Source organism: Bubalus kerabau, chromosome 11 (genome assembly GCF_029407905.1).
Source record: "Bubalus kerabau isolate K-KA32 ecotype Philippines breed swamp buffalo chromosome 11, PCC_UOA_SB_1v2, whole genome shotgun sequence".
Taxonomy (NCBI): Eukaryota; Metazoa; Chordata; class Mammalia; order Artiodactyla; family Bovidae; genus Bubalus; species Bubalus kerabau.
Window position 1 is genome coordinate 98,293,759 of NC_073634.1, and position 6,006 is coordinate 98,299,764.

The 6,006-nt window shown below is 49.8% G+C and overlaps 1 protein-coding gene across 1 annotated transcript in view; it reads right to left on the reverse strand.

Annotated features, from left to right (window-relative positions):
- Window positions 1-6,006, reverse strand: part of PSMB7 (proteasome 20S subunit beta 7) — a 116,695-nt gene that overhangs the window by 74,419 nt on the left and 36,270 nt on the right. The window lies entirely within an intron of this gene.

A 6,006-nucleotide genomic window follows, 5' to 3' on the forward strand; every position in this document is an offset into this window, starting at 1 on the left:
AGGAGCCAGGGGACCCAGAGAGCAGGTTTTCGCTGGAGGGGACATGAGCTTTATTTCCCTCTTGGTTGCTGACAAGGAAGCAGCTGTCCTTCCCTGATTATTTTTACCGCGAGTCACAGCCGCTAATGCCCAGCCTCCCCGGCACCCGTCCGCCTGCCGGGGCCAGGTGAGGAGTCCCACACCCCGGCCTGCTCTGCCGTGAGCCACGAGCTCCATCTGCTGCTGCCTCCACACAAGACCAAGAAACAGGCCTCTGCCTTGGGTGCAGGTCCTTCCATGCCAAGCTGGGGTCACAGCCCGGAGGAGAGAGCGCCAGAGCAGCCTTGAAGAATACTCGAGTACAAAAAAAAAAAAAGAAAGAGAAAAAATTTCATAACCAGTTCCCCTCCTCTAACACACTAGGCACACTGGCTCCTTTCCTTTTGTTTTACCTCTAGCTTTCAGTTTGTTGACACTAAACCTGAATACCACTTTCCTGTTAACTGCTGCTGCTGCTGCTGCTAAGTCGCTTCAGTCGTGTCCGACTCTGTGCGACCCCATAGACGGAAGCCCACCAGGCTCCCCCGTCCCTGGGATTCTCCAGGCAAGAACACTGGAGTGGGTTGCCATTTCCTTCTCCAATGCATGAAAGTGAAAAGTGAAAGGAAAGTCGCTCAGTCGTGTCCGACTCCCAGCGACCCCCACAGACCTGTTAACTAAGCACTTCCAAATCCGTCATGTCATTCCATCCTTGAAAAGCCCAACAGGTGGGTGTCATTCGCAGAGGAAACTGAGGCCCATAGGAGAAAAGGCTTGCCTGAAGTCACACAATAACATAGTGGGGGGAATAGGATTGGAACCCCAGTCTGTCAACTTCAAATCTTGTACACTATCCACTATATTTTCGAGTCTTTGCTCATTTATCAGTTAAGAACACTCTCAGCAGCAGCTAACAGTAACAATGCTTTCAATAAAATGGGGGTTTCTTTTCCTTGTATACCAAAAGACTGGCCGCAGGTGTGTTCCTGCAGCACAGTGATGTGATGGACCCAGGCTCTTTCAACCTTGATGCTCCACCATCCTCGACAGGTTGCTTTTTAACAAGCTTGCTGCCTCGTGGCCCACAAGAAGGCTGCTGCAGCGCCAGGCATCTTGTCTAAATTCAATGCAGAATGAGAACAGAAGGGAGGGATGCTGAAAGGTGTGACAATCCCATTTATCAGTGAAGAAAGACACTTCCCTGAATCTGTCCAGGAGACTTTTGTTTATATCTTATGGGTAACATGGCTACTCACAGCTCAAGGAAAGCTGAGAAAGTAAATATTCTGAGAATAAAGGAGAAGGACAGTGGGAAGAAAATGCTGTGTTGGTCACCATAGTATCTGTCACAGTCTACATAGAATGGTGTTTAGTTACCACATCACATCTATTTTTTGCCTCTTTGTTTCCTTTACCGTTAGGTCATTTGCAGCTTCTTTATCACTATGTTGTTTTTATAATTCTCTCTCTCTCTGTCTCTCTCTCTCTCTCTTTTTTTTACATTTTGGCTGTCCCACATGGCATGCAGAATCTTTGTTCCCCAACCATGGATATTATCCATGCCCCCTGCAGTGGAAGGGTGGAGTCTTAACCACTGGACCACCAAGACAGTCCCATAATTCTCATTTTTTAACAGTTTAATAGTATTTTTCAAGGGGATAAGCCATAATGTATTTGTTGGGCATAGGAAGCTTCCAATGTTTTCAGTACTATATATAATGCTGTGATGAACATTTTCATGTTCATTTAGTTGGATGCCTCCCAAACATAAATCCCACACAGTAGACTTACTTAAATCAAAGATGTTAATATTTTTTGAATCAAAAATGTTAATTTTTTAGTCCCTTGGACAGCAAGGCGATCAAACCAGGCAATCCTAAAGGAAATCAGCCCTGAATACTCATTGGAAGGGTTGAGTTGAAGCTGAAGCTCCAATACTTTGGCCACCTGACGCGAAGAGCCCACTAATTGAATAAGATCCTGATGCTGAGATGGGCTTCCCTGGCAGCTCACCTGGTAAAGAATGTGCCTGCAATGCACAAGACCTGGGTTCCATCTGTGAGTTGGAAATATCCCCTGGAGAAGGGAACAGCTACCCACTCCAGGATTCTGGCCTGGAGAATTTCATGGACTGTATAGTCCATGGGGTCGCAAAGAGTCAGACACGAATGAGCCACTTTCACTTTCACTGATGCTGGGATAGATTGAGGGTGGGAGGAGAAGAGGGTGACAGAGGATGAGATGGTTGGATGGCATCATCAACTGAACGGACATGAGTCTGAGCGTGTCTCACTCCAGGAGACAGTGAAGGACAGGGAAGCCTGGCGTGCTGCAGTCCATGGGGCCGCAAAAAGCTGGACACGACTGAACAACTGAACAATAACAAATATTACTCCTTATTTCTCCTCTTAAGACTCTATTGATTTCCAAAAGGATTATGCTATTTTATATTATGTCACAATATCTGGATGTATTGATTTTACTTCTGTGAGCCCATACAGAGTATATTATCACTTTTTTAAAGGTTTTTATGAAATTGGTATCCTAAAATGATACCTTAATGTTGCTTCTGTTTTTATTCCATTGAATAAAAGGAATAAACTGAGGACTATTTTTCCCCTTATATGTTTCACTTTGTATTTCCTCTTTGGTGAAGTATTTGTTCATTTCTTTCTCCAGTCAACATCTGGAGTAAGAAAACTAGTTTTATAAAAACCATATTGGTACTGGTCGTATTACAACTCAACTTTCCCACCAGATCCTGCAAGTTCCTGTGAGGAAGGCAAGGTAGGGAATAGGATCCAAATCACAGATGAGGGAACTGGGCTCAAGGAGTTTGTGCTTCTACTAACAGGCAGAGCCTCCATCTCTAAACCAGCACTTTTCTTGTACAGCATTGCTTTTTTAATTGGAGGAAGGGGGTTGCTTTGCTTTATTTTTGTTTTTTTGTCACACTGGGCAGCACGTGGGACTTTAGTTCCCTGACCAGGGACTGAATCCACATGCTCTGCTTTCGAAGTTCAGAATCTTAACCGCTGGTCTGCCAGGGAAATCCCAAGTATTGCTCTTTTTAAAAAATAATGATAACAGCTTTATCGAAATATAATTCACATAGCATACATCCATTCATTCAAAGCACCCAACTCGTTTTTAGTACATTCATTGGAATTGTATGAAATTGAAAGTGAAGTGGCTCAGTCGTGTCCAACTCTTCGCGACCCCATGGACTGCAGCCTACCAGGCTCCTCCGTCCATGGGATTTTCCAGGCAAGAGTACTGGAGTGGGTTGCCATTTCCTTCTCCAGGGGATCTTCCCGACCCCGGGATCGAACCCAGGTCTCCGGCGTTGTACGCAGACGCTTTACCATCTGAGCCACCAGGGAATTGTGTAATCATCACCATAACCAATTTTAGAACATTTCATTGCCCCCAGGAGAAATCCTGAACCCACCACCTATTCACTGTCACATCGGGTGGAGGTAAAAACATGTTTAAGCTTGGAGAAAAGAGATGGAAGGGACAGGCTCCCAATCGAGGAAAGTGGAAAGTGAAGCAGACAGGTGGTGCCAGGAACTTGCTCTGTGACCACACGTCTCTTCCCTCTGGTTCTTGGTTCCCTCCTAATACTAACAGGTATTTACTGAGCACCCGATGTGTCTGGGCTCTAGGCATCTCACAGATGTTCCTGATCACTCTCTCTAAAGTGGGGTGAAGGGCCCCATTTTACACAGCAGGGAAGCCGAGACCCAGAGAGGAGACTTGGAGTCTTTTGTGTCTCTAGGATGGCTGGTGGCAGAAGGGCCTGGGGTGGGGGTGGGGGAAGGGAGGGGGTCTGACTTCCAGCTCAAGGCCACTACATCAGCAGCCTCCAGCTCCCCGCTTCTGGAGCCGCCCCAGTGACAGGTGGGGACAGGTAGGGGGAGAGGAAGGATGGGAGTGCACCGGCCACAGCTGGTGGTACGACTGCAGGCCCTGGGAGCCCATTAAGCCGAGTCCTCTTCCCACTGCCCTGTGACTCACGCCAATCAGAGCATGGGCTCACACGCAAACCTGAGAGTCACAAAGTGTGTGTCCAGGTGTGTCGAGATCTGTGGGATCGTTTCTTTAGTGCTTCAACAAAGTGCTGCCTCTGTCAAGCTTTTGCCAGGGGCTGGGGACGTGGAGGGAAGGCAGACAGTTCCCTGGCTTTTGGAGAGATTCAGGAGCCCATGAAGCAGCTTAGGATGCAGGGAAAGCATCCTGGAAGGTCTAAGCAGACACCTGAAGGATGAGTAGAAACAAGCCAGAAAGGACTTGGAGGTGGGGTGCTCCTGCCTAGTCCCGGGCAGAGGGACTAGCATGTGCAAAGGCCCAGGGGTGAGAAAGGGGAGCTGTTCAGCCTGGCCACAGGCTGGGCTACCGAGTAAAGGGGAAGAGGCCCAGTGGGGAGGAAGGAGGGCAGAGATGGGTCAAGTCAGCCAGGTGCCCAGGGCTGGATTTTCTCCTGGAGCACCAGGGAGCCACAGAAGGGTTTTAAGCAGTGGATGGGAATTTTAGAGAAACTGCTCTGACTGCCCAGGGGAGAAAGGACTGGAGCAGGTAAGAGGGGAGGCAGGTTCCAGGCTTGTCTGGGTTTCTCAGGACCCCGAGTATGCGGAGGTGGGGGAACGGCAAGGGAGCCGGTCTGTAGAGCAGAAGCCCATCCTGGACAATAGGTCCAGGTTGTGGGGCTCCTCCAACACCAATACTCACATAGCTCTTCTCACAGCCACCTTCTATGTCCCTGACAGGGAGGAGCGATTCTCCACCTTTGGTGCAAGAAGACACGAAGCAGAGAGACTTGCCCAGGTCACATAAAAGTTGGTTGATGGCCAAATTCCCATTCTGGGGGGCTTGTTGTAACCCCAAAGTAAAAACATTCCAGCTGCTGGGCTCCTTCTAAAACTCTTAGCCCTGGACCAGGAACAGTTTGGCTGAGGGGCTGGCCCAGGGCCAGGCCCCCGGAAGGAGGACCCTGGCTGTCCTCACCACCCTCCATCTACTCAGACAATGACCCCAAGGGCCCCATGGCTATCACTCACCCACAGCCTCTGGGCCTTGTCTATGGAGACAAGGGGCCTGTCAGAGCTGCCTGCCCATAAAGCCAATGAATGGCTCTTGGCTGCCTGTCAGACAATACCCAGGCTCTGGGGAGGTGAGATTAGGCAGGGCCACTGTCCAAGCCAGTCCCAATGGCTCAGGATCCACGAGCACACACCCCCAACCCTACAGTACTGGGTCATCTCCAAGAGCGACTCCTGGGAAATGTGACTCCAAGGAAGGGAGGGAGTGAGATGGGAGCCCCAGGGGTGGGGGTGTTGCCAAGGATGGGTAAGGTCTTAACTTAGATTACAGGGGGGATTTGGGATGGGACAGGAAGGCCAGGAGGACCAGAAGGCAGACAAAGGAGGCTGGGAGGGGTGTAGCGTAGTATTAGATGTTCAGCTGCATCCGACTTTGCAACCCCATGGACTGCAGCCTGCAAAGGTCCTCTCTCCATGGGATTCAGAAACCAAAACCCTCCTATTCCCTTTCCCCCACACAGGGCTTCTCCCTCTCTCCCCGTTCCCCATGTTACCTTTTCCCCCACTCTTTTGTCTGTATGCCTTGTGGGATCTTAGTTCCTTGACCAGGGATTGAACCAGGGTCCTCCTCAGTGAAAGCCAGGAGTCCTAACCACTAGATCACCAGGGAATTCTGCCTGTGTTACCCGTTGCATGACCTGGATGAAGGGTTCCAGGCCAGCCTCTACCACTGGCCAGCTGTCTAACCTGGGATGAGAGCTCTGAGTCCTCCTCTGGAAAATGAGCATGACGGCCCCTCCTCACATGGAGTTGAAGGTAAAGGGGATGAGGTCTGTAGGGGACCAGTTCAGGACACACAGGAGGTGAGGTGCTGGATGCTCCCTCCTCATCCTGCCTGAGATGCAAGTGGGGAGTCCAAGATGCCTCGGGTTTCCACAAACTTATC